The sequence below is a fragment of the Phoca vitulina genome, unplaced genomic scaffold (assembly GCF_004348235.1).
Source record: "Phoca vitulina isolate PV1807 unplaced genomic scaffold, GSC_HSeal_1.0 scaffold33, whole genome shotgun sequence".
Taxonomy (NCBI): Eukaryota; Metazoa; Chordata; class Mammalia; order Carnivora; family Phocidae; genus Phoca; species Phoca vitulina.
The window spans coordinates 11,871,034-11,887,877 of record NW_022589736.1 but is presented as its reverse complement, the minus strand read 5'-3'; the positions used below and the strand labels follow the sequence as shown (position 1 = coordinate 11,887,877).

General features: G+C 35.5%; 1 long non-coding RNA gene across 2 annotated transcripts in view; it reads left to right on the top strand.

Annotated features, from left to right (window-relative positions):
- Positions 1 to 16,844, top strand: part of LOC116645691 — an 84,015-nt gene that overhangs the window by 65,772 nt on the left and 1,399 nt on the right. Inside the window, exons 3-4 of one of the 2 annotated variants that reach the window (XR_004301996.1) lie at positions 5,509 to 5,560; positions 14,769 to 14,812. This is a non-coding gene — a long non-coding RNA (uncharacterized LOC116645691). Of the gene's footprint in view, positions 1 to 5,503; positions 5,561 to 14,768; positions 14,813 to 16,844 lie in introns of both variants that reach the window. The other variant, XR_004301994.1, reaches the window with a different exon arrangement.

Sequence of the window (16,844 nt, the reverse complement as noted above, 5' to 3'; positions counted from 1 at the left end):
AGTTAGGCAATGGGTATGCTTCTTTGACAGATGAGACCTGAAACAGCTGGGTAGTGAGTTGTTTCACAAAGTGAGTGAAACTCCCAAGGAGGCAGGGGCTACTGAATTCTCCAATTCTCGAGTCTTTCAATGGTCAAATAATAAAAGAAAACTCTTTTGTCTTAAGGAAATTTTAGCTCTCCTCCAAAATTGAAACTAAAATTGACAAATTCATTTAATATTAAGGGTTGATACTCTCACATAGCTTAGAACTTGGGAATGAAATAAAATATTAGCTTTCAGTAGTCTTAATTTATTCCCCCACTATCAGAATAAGCCTAATGAATGGATCTGAGAATGTACTTTAACAGTTCCTTAGAATCTCCCACTCTTTATTCTGCCAACTTGTATTGTGTACTCTTAACTGAGGCAGCAACTATTAGGAATGTGCCTTGAATTAAACATCCAATCTTTGAAAAATGGAATGATGTTTTTAATGGCACACTATGAAGTGAAAGAAATTATTGATTTTTGTTGAGTTAGTATTTTGTACATTGAAATCCACTTTAACAATAAGAATCAATATATAACTCTTTCATCTCACTGTTTTGAGTTTTTTTTTTGGTTTTATTTTTCCTTTTTTTACTAAACCATGGCTATAATTCATTTAGCAACATGTTAATTTCCTATCTGTCTGGATAGAAAGGCTTCTATGTTAGTGATGTATTAATTCAGGCACCTAAAAGGTATACGGAAACCTCCAACAGATTAAGCAAACACAAGTGCTTTGAGCTGTATTACATGACAAGCCCAAAATGTGATCTGTATACAGCAATCCATCCACTAAATCTAAACAATGTTGTTATGCTTCAGCAATTGGTGGCTATTTGGGAGTTGCAGATCTGATTTTTATTCTGTTTCTTATAAAAAGGGCATGAGGGAGTAGGGAGTCATTATTAGATTTGCAGAGTTTAGGTATCAGATCTATCTAAACCCTTAACTGATGGTTATGGTCCCAGTCCACATTGTTGGCAGGTATCTCAATAACCTAAATCTCAGTCTAGATTAAATTGAATAAGGTAGGGGGTGGCTGGAGGGCTCAGTCCGTTAAGCATCTGACTCTTGGTTTCAGTTCACGTCATGATCTCAGGGGCATGAGATGGAGCCCCAAGTCAGGTTTGTGCTCAGTGTGGTGTCTACTTGAGATTCTCTCTCTCTCTCCCTCTGCCCCTCTCCCTCGTGTTCTCTGTCTCTCTCTAAAATAAATAAATAAATCTTTAAAAAATAAACTGAATAAGGTAATGGAAAGTTACTGGTAATGCCTGAATAAATAAGCCATTTCAATATTGTCAAATTTTCTTCTTTCTCTTACATATTTTTCTAGTTTGCCTTCTCATCCATAGTTTCAATTCACTTGTGCTCTGAAATCCTTTTGCTTGGTAATGACATTCCTGTAGGGACCAAGGGCAGGCCACTCCAAGATGGACCACTTTGGCCTGAAGATTATTTTGAGTTATACAGCCATCAAAACCCAACAGATTCAGGAAAAGCTCTTTACCTTCCCTACAACTCATAAAAAGAATTTAGATAGAGGACCTGCTCCAGGAAGAGAGCTATTACCATAGCTACTACATTATGATATGAACCAGGTATGGTGGACAGGGAGGACCTAGCAAGGCTACTTTTATCAAAGTCCTCCCTTTGTTCCATGGTTTCTGAGTAGCCACTTACTTTTTTTCATCTTCCTGTGAATTGCATTCCTTCCCTTTGAAATCCCAGACCCATACCCCTATCTCCTTAGTTCAGGATGACATATATACCACATTTTGCCTGACTTTGAAATTTCCATATTTGTGTGGATTCCCTGTATGTACACTATTAAATTTTACTTTCTCCTATTAATCTGTCACATATTAATTTGATTCTTAGTCCAGCTAGAAGGACCTAGAAGGCGACAGGAATTTCTTGCTCCTCAACACTCCTTACTAAATGACAATACAATAATATAACAATTATAGTATGTCTATTATCATACATGAAGAATATTTTTTTTCACTGGTGATCAAAGTTATGTTGCTTTTCTGTTTTTTTATAAACTCAGAAATAGATTTCACTTCTTTTCAAGTATTGATAACATGAGAAAAAAATATACTGACTCTGCTTGTCATTTATTTAAATCTTGCAGGACATTTTCATCCCCAATTTTATAATCTAATGCTGAAAGGAGCACATAGTGTTTTTTAAATTGTTGTGCTTGACAATGAAAATCTGTAAGTTTTACCTTATAAATTTACTTACTTTCATTTGTTTTGACATTTGTAAATGTAACAAGAGAAAGAGACATTAGCAGCCTATGAAGATTTCCAGAAGAGGGAAAAAAAAACTCTTTACACCTATGTGTATATATCAAGGAAATGTGCCTTTATGTGGACTTCAAGTAAGAAGTTACATGGTAGATAACATCCTATACTAATTTTGACATGGCATCATTTGCATAATTAACCTAAGTTTTACAGAATTGTTCAAGTTCTTTTATTGGTATTTCACTTTCTATAATTTATTCATTGAAACACACACCCATGCTCATGCTGCATGTGAGTTCAAATCATTTTTATTATCAGTATTTTACGGACTTAAAAAAAAATCAATCTCTTTAATCCGTTCTGATTCTGAATCTCAAGCATTAGAGCAAATTCTATGGTAAAAGAAGCATGAGGAACTAGGACAGCTCAAACAGAGAATATCAGGATCAGGAAGGGCTTTATGAAGAAAGTGGTGCCCTAGCTAGGTGTAGAAGCCACTAGCCAGGCAAATGGAAAGAGACTGTCAGAGAACAGAGGGATATACTTAGTGGAGGAAAATAGAGGGGTACAAGGCAGGGAGGCATAAAAGAGCATAAGCTGGGAGAGGATGCTGGTTGGGGGCTGATTTCAGATGACCTGGCAGGACTTTAACAGGGAAGACTGGAGAAGCAATTGTAAGGAGCTTGGATTCAGAGTATGGCCTCTTCCTAGAAGTCCCATTCACTATATTTCTATCAAATATTAACTTATATTTTAGCAATTGGCTATGGGGTCCTATCTTCTGCTGTTCTCTAATGTCCCTCCTCTGAGCTCCTGCCTTTTTTTGTTCATACCTCCAGTATAATATAGTGAAAAAAATCATTCAGAATATAATGAATCTGACCGGTCATGATTTAAGTTATTTGCCCTTGAGATCTTTTTATGTTTGTATGTATGGAACTATTTCACTCTTTAAAACAGCTTCACAGCATTCCACAGTGTGGATTCAGTTCCACAAAACTTCATTTACTCTCAATTTTTTGTAAATATTTATTTGTGAGTTGATGCTTTTTCTTGTTCTTACATTTCCTTAGAAATCAGTTAGGTTAAAAATTCTTTTTGACATTTTTATTATGTTTTCTGTTATTTGCCTTCATATGTATACTCTATTCTCTACTGTGTTGTTTATATGCCTTTTATACATAATTAATATACATTTATTAATTTATATATCCACAGTATTTCATCTCTGTTTTATATGTTGTATTTTCTCCCAGATTGTTCCTTATACTTTCACTTTATTTATGGCATATTTTGTTACAAAAGGTGTTCATATTTTGATATCATTGAATGTATCAGATTGATTAGGGATGATTAGGAATGAAAATATTATCAATCTTTTCCATATGAATCCATGTTGTGGATAACCTGTATTTTCTTCATAATAATTTCTTAGTTTTATTTTTCTTACTTGTTTTAGTTTCCTTATTTTTACATTTAGATCTAACTGGAATTTATTTTTCTTTGTAAAAAAAAACCCCATAAAATTAGATCTTTATCTCACATCAAATAGTCAATTGTCCTAATACCCTTTACTGACTAGGCCATTCTTTCCCAATAATTTGTAATGCCATCATTTTCATACTCTAAATTCCCAGATACATACTGCATTTACTTGTGAACTCCCTGCTTTGGTGATATATTTGTCTATTTATGTACAAATATTATACAGTTAGCTGGTTTTCACATTTAATATCTCAAATAAATTTTTTAGTTAGCTTTTCAAGTTCATGAAAAATTCCTTTTGAAATTTTTGAATTGAATTGCACTGTATTCCCAGATTAAAATCTTTTAAATATCAAGTCTACCAATCCATGAGCATTGTCTTTTTCCACATATTCAGATATTGTTTCATACCCTCTACTTATATGGTGTTTTTTATAAAGGTCTTGCACATTTCTTGATATGCTCATCCTTATGTATTTTATAATTTTATTACTGTTATGAATGAAGTGCTCTTTACTATTATATTTGTAATTGATTTACTGAAATATAGAGAGCTATTTGGTTATTTTATATTAATCTTGTATCTAGTCAACTTACGAAATTCTCTTTGCAAGTAGTTTGTTTGATAGAGCATTTTATATATGTATATAATCATAAAAATGCCACTTAAAATCTAAAATTACCATTTAAAATCTCACTTCCATGCTTTTTAAATTTTGTAAATTACAAGTATAATATGTAGTAACTATGGTGAAAATAGACATCCTTTTCTTGTTCCTGACTGTAATGTGAACGTTACAGTGACTACATTTAGAATGCTGTTTCTGTACATTTCTGTTAAGGCCATTTTGCTGTTGACTGTTTATGCTTCTCATTCTGTGGCACAGTCAAGAAAAAAATGCTTACAACTTTTAATCATTCTTTCCCAAATGAATGGGTGCTTCTTGGATGCTGGGATAAAAAAGCCAGTCTCAGAGATGGAGGCTGGTGTCTTCCATGGCTATTGCAGAAGGCTCAGGATGGTTTATAGGTATATTAAAAGAAGGAACATTTTCTGATTATTTTCAGCATCTGATACTTTTGATATCTCCTTCTTCATGATCTTAAAAGTCCCCGTAAGAGAGATAAGGATTAATGGTTTAGAAGATAGTGAATAGCTAGCACATTTTTAAACACTATAACAGAAACTATGCTTAATAGGTTTTATTATGCAATGTAAAAAGGAAATAGGAAGACTTTTGTAACTGAAGAAAGGACTGTTGAAGCATTTTTATTTCCAAATTCAACCTAGAAACATATGTATATAGCTCACTAAATGTAACATGACCATAAATTGGAATCTATTGGTACCATTCAAGCTATCATTTATGTTTTAATTCACTTTGTCCACTAACACGTTATCTGATATTTCCAGGTTGGATTAATTTTTGATAAATAATAAGAAAAATACTTGTGTATTTATATCTAGGGTTAGAATGAAAAAGCAAATGAATGAGGACCATTCCAACATATGGATAAATACAGCTCTGCAAAAAACTCTTTCTTTGGTTCCTGTGATGGTAGGGAAAGAGCCTGAAAGAATGTAATGCTAGAAGAGTGACAAAACTAACAAGAACAAAGGAACGACTTGTGTAGAAAAAATTTTAAAAAATTCAGAATTTCATTTAATGGCTTGAGTTGTTGGGAAATAAAATATCCTTTTTTTTTTTTTTTTTTTTTTATGACACATGGCCCAGTAAAGACCTGGACTCAAGAGAAACAGAAGCGTGCATTCATGGGCACCAGGAATTTGAGTAAGTAACCACTGCTGGTCAGGGAGCAGCAATCTGTCAAGAGAACATGCTCTGAGTCAAGTTGCTTAAGAACTAATTTTTCAGAACCCTCAGGTAAGTTAATAATATTTTAGATGGAATTTGACTTCAAAATTCTCCCAGGGAAATGAACTGCTTGACCTGAAACAAAAGATGAGTACCTGGTTTCTTAAGTCCAAGGAACTATAAATATTGTGTTTGTTACTCCACGCATAGGTCTGACTGCTAAGCAAATAATTCAGAAAAGGACTTTATGTTTTTGTCCTTGGACCAATGGAAAATTAACAGGACACAGTACTCTAGTGGAAAGGGCATGGAATTTTTATCTCATTCCCATACAAGCTGGTGTAATGACTTGGATATTTGCAACTCCCTTTCCTTCTGTGTCCCTTAGTTTTCTTCACTACAAAATGAATTAATGGACACACAAGAATTTTGTAGTGCAAGCTAGGCATCAAACAAATCAAATGCTCAATATATATAAACTCCTAGTTGGTCTTGGTGATAGAGGGATGAAGGACCTACCTGCTAGTCCTCTTGGCCTTCCCCCAACTTTGAGGCATTTCTAAATAAAATACAGGTCTCTGTAGTTCTCACCTTCTAAGATTTTATGTGTCCTGTTGAGAGTTGTCTCTTTTCTCCAGCGTTCTCTTACATGGTTGTGCTCTATAAGCAACAGTTCAGGACCAAGCTTTCATTGATGCTGCCCCGTTAGGTCAGGTGATCCTGGGATTACCCTTCCTACCAGCACTGCAATTCAGGCTGCTTCAGGCTTCCTGATGTTGGATACTGGCTGGAAATTTTTTAGTGGAGACTTGAAATTTAGCCCGTTTTTAGATTCCTTTGGGGGAAAACAACACAAAAATTATTCAAGTTAATATTGAACCAGAAATATTTTAGGATGTCTCTGATACCTCACCACCCTCTGGAGGAATCTCTGCCCCTAGTATTAATAAGAGAGACAAAGTTATCTAAATTTAAAGCTAGACTATATACTCCCTGAGGGAAGATAACATAAGTATCTTCCTTATCATTTTAAAAATTATTTATTTATTTAAAAAATCATTTTATAGAGGCATAATTCATATAAAAAAGCTGTAAATATTTAATGTATGCAACTTAATGAGTCTGGAGATAAGTATACATCCATGAAACCATCTCCATAATCTATGTCATAAAATAGCCATCACCTCCAAAAGTTTCCTCCCACTTTCTTTTCCTCATCCTTCTATTTCTTCTTGCTGTTATTCCTGTTATTTTGTGATAGGTATACATAAGATCTACCTTCTTAGCAAATTTTAAAGATTACAATGCAGTATACTATGGGAACTGTGCTGTATAGTATGTCTCTAGGACTTATACATCTTGCCGCCTAAAACTTTATACCCTTTGATAAATACATCCCGATTTCTCCTTCCTCTGATCTCCTGGCAACCACCATTCTACTCTATATTTTTATGAGTTTGACTATTTTATATTCCTCATATAAATGGTATCATATAGTATTTGTCTTTCTGTATCTTGTTTATTTTATTTAGCATAATGTCCTCCAGGTTCATCCATGTTGTTGCAAATGCAGGACAAAATAGAGTTTAAGTCAAAACTATCATAAGAGATAAATAAAGTCAGGGTGCCTGGGTGGCTCAGTCAGTTAAGCATCTGCCTTCAGCTCAGGTAATGATCCCAGGGTTATGGGATTGAGCCCCATGTCTGGAGCCCTGCATCCTTGAGCAGGGATCCTGCTTCTCCTTCTTCCTCTGCCCCCCTCCCCCTGCCCATGTTCTCTCTCTGGCTCTGCATGCTCTCTTTCTCTCTCAGATAAATAAATAAATAAATAAAATCTTAAAAAAGAGAGAGGTAAAGAAGGTCATTACCTAAGAATAAAAGGGTCAATTCACCAGGATGATATCACAATTATAAACATATTTGCACCCAACATATCAGCACTTAAGTATATAAAGCAAATAATTGACAAATCTGAAGGGAGAAATAGACAGTAGTGTAATAATAGTAGGAGACTTCACTATCCCATTTTCAATAATGAATAAATCATCCAGACAGAAAATCGATAAAGAAACAGCAGACCTGAACAATATAGACCAAATGAACCTAACAGACATCTACATTACATTCCACCCAACAGCAGCAGAATACGCGTTTTTCTCAAGGGCACATGGAACATTCTTTAGGATAGATCCTATGCTACATCACAAAACAAGTTTCAATAAATTCAAGAAGACTGAAATAATTCCAAGTATCTCCTCCAACCACAATAAAATAAAACTAGAAATAACAACAAAAGGACTGTGGGAAATTAAACAACATCCTGTTGAACAACCACTGGATCAAAGAAGAAATTGAGAGAGAAATTAGAAAATGTCTTGTGATAAATAGAAATAGAATGCAATTTACTAAACTTATGGGATACAGCAAAAGCAGTACTAGTAAAGAAGTTCCTAGTGATAAATGCCTACATTAAAAAAGAAGGAGGGGCACCTGGGTGGCTCAGTCGGTTAAGTGTCCGACTCTTGGTTTTGGCTTGGGTCATGATCTCAGGGTGGTGAGACTGAGCCCCGCATGGGGCTCTGCACTCAGCGTGGAATCTGCTTGTCCCTCTCCCTCTATTCCTGCCCCCTGTCTCTCTCTCTCCCTCATAAATATATAAAATCTTAAAAAATATATAAAATGAAATAAAATAAAATAAAATAATAAAGACAGACAGAAAGAAAGATCTCTAATACCTCAAGAAACTAGAAAAGAAGAACAAACTAAGCCCAAAGTTATCAAAGAGGAGAAAATAGTAAAGATTAGAGCAGAAATTTAAAAAAATACAGAAAATAGAAAATAACAGAAAAATCTATCAAACTAAGAGTTGTTTTTTTTTAAAGGTAAACAAAGTTGACAAACCCTTAGCTAGACTAACCATGCAAAAAAGAGAAAAGACTCAAATAAATAAAATAAACAAAGAGGAGATATTACAACTGATGCCACAGAAGTTTAAAAAAAAGTATATATATGGGTGATATGACTAATATATGCCAAAAAATGGGAAAATCTAGAAGAAATGAATAAATTCCTAGAAACATCCAATGTTCCAGGACTGAAACAAGAAGTGAAAGCATGAACAGACCATTAGCAAATACAGACATAGAATCAGTAATCAAAAATCTCCCCCCAAAATAAAGCTCAAAACCAGATGGCTTCACAGGTGAATTCTAACAAACATTTAAAGAATTAATATCAATCCTTCTCAAACTCTTCCAAAAAATTGAGTAAGACAGAGAGTAGTTCCAACCTCACTCTGTGAGGCCCATAGCACTTTGATACCAAAGCCAGACAAAGCACCACATGAAAAGAAAACTATCCTTTCCCAGTACTTTAATTTAATCCCAGTATTATCTTGCTCTTTGTTTGAAGGGCTCACCTATTCTAAAGGCCATAGTATAGGTCTCCTGTGATGCAAACTCATTATTCTCTCTAGTTATAAGAAACTACAGTATGCAGTGTGTGTAAGTGGTGTTTGAAATTACTGAACATGGCATCTATTCTCCTGATCTCCAACACAGATGATTGGACCAGGAATGATAGAGAGCTGTCCAGAGGTATCAAATGCAGAGCCCTGGGGAACCTGATTTGGAAAGTTGATTCATGCTAAGGAAATTCTCTCCTTCAGGAATGGAAACTCAGAGAGAACACACTTATAAGCTACGGGATGTCTGGCCCCACTCAGTCATTGGTATGTGTAGTGACAGAAAGTCTGTCATTAAAAAGAGGTGAGAAGAAAAACAAGGGAGATTATTGAAAGGCAGACAGAGATACTTTTTTTTCTTTTTACATTGGGAAAAACCCCACAAAAACATTTCCTATTTGTGAAGAGTTCACAGTGTGATCTGGAAGAAAAAAATAACATAAAAATGACACTGCAAGAATGAAGCTGGATCCTTACTTAACATCACACACAAAAATTAACTAAAAATCAAAGACCAAAATGTAAAGCTTAAAACTATAAAACTCTTAGAAGAAAACATAAGGAAAAACTTCACAGCATTGGATTTGACAATGATTTCATATACATGACAGCAAAGCATAGGCAACAACAAAAAACAGACAAGTTAGACTTCATGAAAATTTTTAAAAAGAAGTACATTAAAAAACAATATTGATAGAATAATAAGGCAACCCACAGAATGGGAGAACATATTTTTAAACCATATTTCTACAAGAAATTAGTATCTGGAATATACAGAGAACTCTTAAAATTCAACAAAAGAAAACAAACAACCCAGTTCAAAAATTGGCACAGGACTTGAATAGACATTTTCTCCAAAGATATACAAATGTCCAATAAGCACATGAAAATATGTTCAACATCCCTAACCCTTAGGGAAATGCAAATCAAAACCACAAGGACATATTACCTCATACCCATTAAAAAACAGAAACAAGTGTTGGCAAGGATGTGGAAAAATCAGAAACCTTGTGTATTGTTGGTAGGATTGTAAAAATGGTACAGCCATTATAGAAAATAGGATGGTGATTCCTTAACAATCTAAACATAAAATTACCATATGATCCAGCAATTCCACTTCTAGATATATATCCAAAATAACCAAAACCAAGGTCTCCAAGAGATATATGCACATTCATGTTCATAATGGCATTATTCACAATAGCTAAAATGTGAAAGTTGCCCAAGTGTCCATTGATGGATGAATGGATAAACAAAATGTGGTATAAACATGCAGTGGAATATTATTCAGCCTTAAAAAGAAAGTTCTACTATATGCTACAACATGAATGAAACTTGAGAACATTATGTTAATTGAAATAAGCCAGTCAGAAAAGAACTAATACTATATTTTTCCACTTGTATAAGGTGCTTATAGTAGCCAAATTCATGGAAACCCAAATGTAGAATACTGGTTGACAGGGTCTGGTGGGGGAGGGAAAATGGGGAGTTAGTGTTTTATGGGGATAGTTTCAGTTTTACAAGATGAAAAGAGTTCTGGAGGTGGATGGTGGTGATAGATGCATAGTTGCACAACATTATTTTTATATATTCTTAGTGGGGGGAGGGGGAAAGGGAGAGGGGGAGAGAGACTCTTAAGCAGGTTCCATGCCCATCGAGAAGCCCCACACAGGGCTTGATCCCACAACCCTGAGATCATGACCTGAGCCAAAATCAAGAGTCGGATGCTTAACCGACTGAGCCACCCAGGTGCCCCTACACATTATTGACGGATTTAATACCACTGAACTGTATACTTAAAAATGGTTAAGATGGTAAATTTTATGTTATGGTTATTATAGCACAATAAAAAAGTTGGAAAGAGAATATGACACTGTAGTGTGACTAATACTAAGATTGAATGATTTGTGGTTTAGGAGTATGTAGATGGGACATTTTAATCAAAAGGGAGGGGTAGGATGGGGTTGATTGCTGACCTTGGAAAATCCATAGAGAAGAGCTGTTGTCCTACACCCCACTGCAGGCTAAATCTGCGAAGGTTTGCATTTGCTGTGTTTCTATGAAATGCTATATGACAATTATTATTGTCGACTTCAGGAGGATTGTCACTGAGAAGAATATGCTTTCTAATCCTTATCTCATTCACCAGAGAATAATGGGATCAGATCCCATGTGATCTGCCTTGAGGCCCTCAGCACAGACTTTCCTCAAACAAAAGGGACAGCTAGAAGAAACCTTAGCAATCACCTAGTCTAAGTGGAAAACTAAATAATTTAGCCAAAGTCACTGAGTTATCTGAGAGCTGGATGTGTGAAGCCAATTCTGTAGCCCTAGGTCTACATAGATCTCACAGATATGGCACACACAGCTCGTGGACAGGTGGTAAGATGTTACTTTTAGACAAAGGCTATTCTTGCAGATGATATTTGAGAGCAAATCTTGATGACATATGGGACTCTGCCATTGACATATCTAGGAATTAGCAAATTAATGGGCCAAGTCTGATAAAAGTAAAGTGTTGTTTTTGATGGGGTAATGTTAAATAAGTGTAGGAGTTAAGCCAGTGGTAAAGAAGTGGTAAAAAAAAAAATAAGGGCTGTCTGAACAGTGACTTAGGACATCAATGGCACACATGGAATGACATAACCAATTTCTCTACTCACTAGGCCATAGGGAGCCTCCCACTCTATCGCTGAATGATATGTTCTGCTCTCGGATTTCATCTACTTCTCAAACTGTTACTGACATCAAAGTAAGCCCCTAGCTTTTCATGAGACACCTCTGCAAAAACTATTCACTCTTACTCACATATGAGCAAATATTCTATTCTTTTGGAAGAGACAAGTCATTTAAAAATCTTAAATAGATTCTACTGTAAAAACCAGAATTGCTGCTTCAGGATATATTAGACTCTTTGATATTACTTGTGTAGAGAATGCATTTTTCATAAAATATCATAGAATGGAGCTGGTTTTCATCTATCCCTGGAATAACACAGAGCATATGAGTATGATACATATATTAATATATGAGTGCATGATACACTGTAATATGCTTGATCAAAATTTAGCCATTCTTTCAAAACCTGACCAAAGCAAATGGGAAATAGGGACAATTTAGAGAAAAAGAATAAAAGAAAAAAATTACCAAGGACATTGTTTCTGGATGATTCTATCAGTTACTAAATTAAAAAAAAAAAGTGATATTATTCCTCTTTATCTCTGCTTCATCTTTTCTTTATTCTCCATATGATTCTGATAGACTATATATCCTATTACTACTATACTCAGAGATAGAGTGTATTTGAGTAATCCAGGTTTGAGGAATAAAGAAATACATTGGTAAATCATACAAGAGATGAATGGACAGAGCGCATACATAGGATGAATGGAAGGGGTCTGGTAGGAGTGAAGAGAACAAGGAAGGAAAGGGGATGGAGGGAGAGACAAAAGAGAGACAGGAAGAAAGGGAGAGAAGGAGAGGGAGAGAAAAGAGAATATGCAATTGGTAAAATTTATCTTTTACCACCCAGTCCCCAGTGTAAGTCTCTGAAGAATCTTAATTACCAGAAACTGAGATGTATAGAGAGGGTTGAAAATGTTCTTCTCCAGGGACACTGACATTATTTTAAGTTATTTACTTTGAGACCACTTTCATTTTTTTTTAAAGATTTTATTTATTTGAGAGAGAGAGAGTGAAAGAGAGAGAGAGAGCACAAGCGGGGGTAGAGTCAGAGGGAGAAGAAGACTCCCTGCTGAGCAGGGAGCCTGATGCAGGACTCAATCCCGGGACTCTGGGATCATGATCTGAGCAGAAAGCAGTCGCTTAACCAACTGAGCCACCCAGGTGCCCAGGACCACTTTTTATTTAAATAGTAGCTGTTTGAATTTATAAGCTGAACAAAGATTCAAATTCAAGTGAGGGATACTAATGTATAACGATGAGTTTACAGTCATTTTGTACCTGAAAAAAAAAAAAAAGAAAAAACCCATTCATTATTTCTGTGACTTCAGGAGAGAAAGCACTGCTATAAGCCTTTGAGAAATGCCAAAAAATACACTAAACATATATTTGCGTTTCATGTTTATGCAATACCTTTTGCAGATGTAGTAAAATATTTTGCAATACAATATCTGAGCATTTGTGTTGAGTGTCAATCTAAAATTCCTCTTGTTGAAACAGAGGTATATTCCCCGTCATTTTAGCTTCAACTCCATGATTTTTAATAGTCATGAATTCATTTTTTCAACAAATATGTATTTGCCTATCATTTGTCTACCACCTACCATGTATTTTTCTATGTGCTGGCATAGAGTAGATTTTAATACAGACACTGTCCTTACTCTCATGGAGTTTACAGTGTTAGAAGATGCAGGTCATCTAAGCCCCACTATATACAATACATCCCACATGGTATAAGAACTAAAAATGAATCTTAAAATCATATAATATAGTTTAACAGTCATTTCTTTGAACCCTCCATTAGAAATAAAAAGAGAATTGGTTTTAGATTATCCTTTGCAAATGGTTATCATGTTTCTGCTTAAATATACTAATAATAAGTAGCTCACTAATTGTCGTTGACATACTGTTTTTTATTCAGTTCTATTTAGAAGATATTTACTATATATTTATGGTAGACTGTTGGTTGCCCTGATATCCATTCTCCTCTGATTTTATAGGAATAGAGACTTAACTGACATATGGCCATATAGCTGAATCCTATATATCTTAGTCTCTGTTTTAGCAAGGTGTCCATGTGACTAAGTTCTAGGCAAATAAATGAAGAATAAATGATACATGCTATGTCCATGTTTTGCCATTAAAACAGTTAGATGTGGGGCACCTGGGTGGCTCAGTTGGTTAAGCGGCTGCGTTCGGCTCAGGTCATGATCCTGGAGTCCCTGGATCGAGTCCCGCATTGGGCTCCCTGCTCGGCGGGGAGTCTGCTTCTCCCTCTGACCCTCCCCCCTCTCATGTGCTCTCATTCTCTCTCAAATAAATAAAAAATCTTTAAAAAAAAAGAAACAGTTAGATGTGCACTGCCCTGTACCCTTTATTCCTTGCTATTGGTTAGAGATATCAAGAACTGAAGGAGTTATTTTGACTCTGGAATTCAAGCCATGTATTCAAGATAGCAGGACTATCCCTTCAGTCTTGGAGCCTTTACTATAGCTGACAGAGAAATAAACTTCTTTCTTGTTCAATCTACTATGTTTTATGATGTCTCTGTTACAGTAATTTAGAGTATACCCCAATAAATACAACAAACACTTTGTAATAGTATAGGGAGACTGATTTCCCTTCACTGGCTAGCCTTTTAAATATTTTACAACAGTTATAAAATCCCCTCTTTATTTAAAGCATTTAACAAGTATTCATTGAGTGCCCACTACCGTAGGGAATCATGTTAGGAACTGAGAAGAGTGGTGGGATGGAGGGAGGGGGAAGAAGAGGGAGGTTTAGGTAATAAGAGCCTCAGATTGTAGCTCTGAGAAAGTCTCAGCCAGGTCAAATAGAGCCCCAGAGCAAAGATGGCCCATTAGAGGAGTCTTACATTGGATAGGAATGGCCAGGCTCTAGTACTTCTGACATGCTCACTCATTTGCTGGGAGCTTGACTTCAATGGGAACAGCCTGACCTCATTGTGAATGTTGTGGTGGATTTCAAAGCTGTCAGCTAACTAGTTCTTCATAGCAGTTTTTTTTTTTTTCCCCACAGAAGGAGATCTGAAGAGCTTCCACATGTGGAAACACGTTAAAAATGTACGTAGCACGTAGGATATTCTCTGACACTCAAAAAGTTTGAATACTAGTTTCCCTAGAATTTTTATTTTATTATAATCAAATAGTAAATATTAATTAACTACTATAAGAAGAGAGCTATGGAAGGATGAGACATAGTCTCTTGCCTTAAGCTTATATTTTAGACAGTAAAAAACTGTCACATAAACATATAATTTTAAAGTTATAAGATTTGTATCTACTTACGGGCAGACATACCCTATTTTGGGTATGACAATGAAAGAAAGATTCATAAATGAAAAGGAGGTTAAGAAATGATAAAAATACAGTGAGCTTAAGTATGGAAATCAAAATTGCAAGAAAATTTGTGGAACAATGAATAGACCAGAACTTACAGCAACAGTGGAATGGTTCCTTCCCCACTATAGACACAGATAAAGGATGGATGAATTTATGACCACAGTGATTGTAAATATAGCCAAGAAATAAGAAAAGTCAAAGACAGGAACAAAGAGGGAACTCAAATACAATGTAATGAGCTTTAATTGAAGCTTTGGCAGTCTAGTGGTGCATAAGATTTAGATATAGGTTGAAGGAATTGGTGGCTGGGGTGTTGGGACAAAGTCCTTAAGGTTTTAGGAGATAGAGTTGTAACTAAGCACTTCATGAAGCTAGAATCCACTTGACACTGAAAAGCAAGCTAGAAAATACCTCTCACTAGCCCAGAGAAGTAGTTGTAATACTTGCTACCTGCCTTTGGATTTGCACAAAAAATAAAGATGAATGAATAATTTTTTTTTTTAAAGATTTTATTTGACAGAGAGAGAGAGACAGCAAGAGAGGGAACACAAGCAGGGGGAGTGGGAGAGGGAGAAGCAGGCTTCCCGCAGAGCAGGGAGCCCAATGCGGGGCTCGATCCCAGGACCCTGGGATTATGACCTGAGCTGAAGGCAGACGCTTAACAACTGAGCCACCCAGGCGCCCCAAGATGAATGAATAATTTTACAAAATGATTTCATGTGAATTAAAAACCCCCAGCCTGGGGGGGGGGCTACAATTATGACACCTTCATGATATTGACATCAGCATGGGAATCCCAAGCTAACAGTCAACATACCATCAAATCTGAAGCAATGTCATATGTAAAGTTGTATCAGGAATAAGCCAAAATTATTCTGAGGAGATACGTTAATACCCTAGAGCACATAGAACTCCCAAAGAAAAATGTGAATCCCTATTGAAACTAAACTTAGCGTTAAATTATACACCATGTAAGAAAAACATCTACCAGGAAGGAGAATGGACAGATAAAATAAATAAGAAATTTTAAACCCGAAGATCTAGAAATAATAGAATATCTGAAAGAGAATTTTAGAAGCTCAAGTTTGTTAGCTCTAAAAGGGATAGAAATTATAATAAAAGAATGAGAGACTGGGGCACCTGGGTGGCTCAGTTAGTTAAGCATCTGCCTTCAGCTTAGGTCATGATCCTAGGGTTCTAGGATCGAGCCCCACGTCAGGCTCCCTGCTTAGCAGGGAGTCTGCTTCTCCCTCTCTGCCCCACTCATGCTCTCTGTCACTATTTCTGTCTCCCTCTCCCTCTCTCTCTCTCAAATTAATAAATAAAATCTTTTAAAAAAATAAAAGAATGAGAGATGTAAAAGAAGGTCATATATGAAAAAAAACAACCAAAAAAGGCATCAAGAAATTAAAAGTAGTCATTGTAGTTTTAAAATAAATGGATTATTAAAAAATAAAATAAAATAAAATAAATGGATGATTCGAAGATCAGAGTAGACATAGCAGAAGACACTTGTGTGCTTGGAGACAGATATAAGCAAAATACTGTGGAAAATATAAAAATGTCATTAAGAAACAGACAGGATGAACTCAGAAGGCCAGGTGTCTAGATACAAAAGAGTTCTGATGGGGTAAATATAAAATAGATAATATTCAAAGGGATGAGATTTTCCCAGTACTGAATCCAGCAAAAATATTTTCTTTCATTCAACATGAAAATGTAGTTTTTATGGAAGTACATTCAAATATTAGAA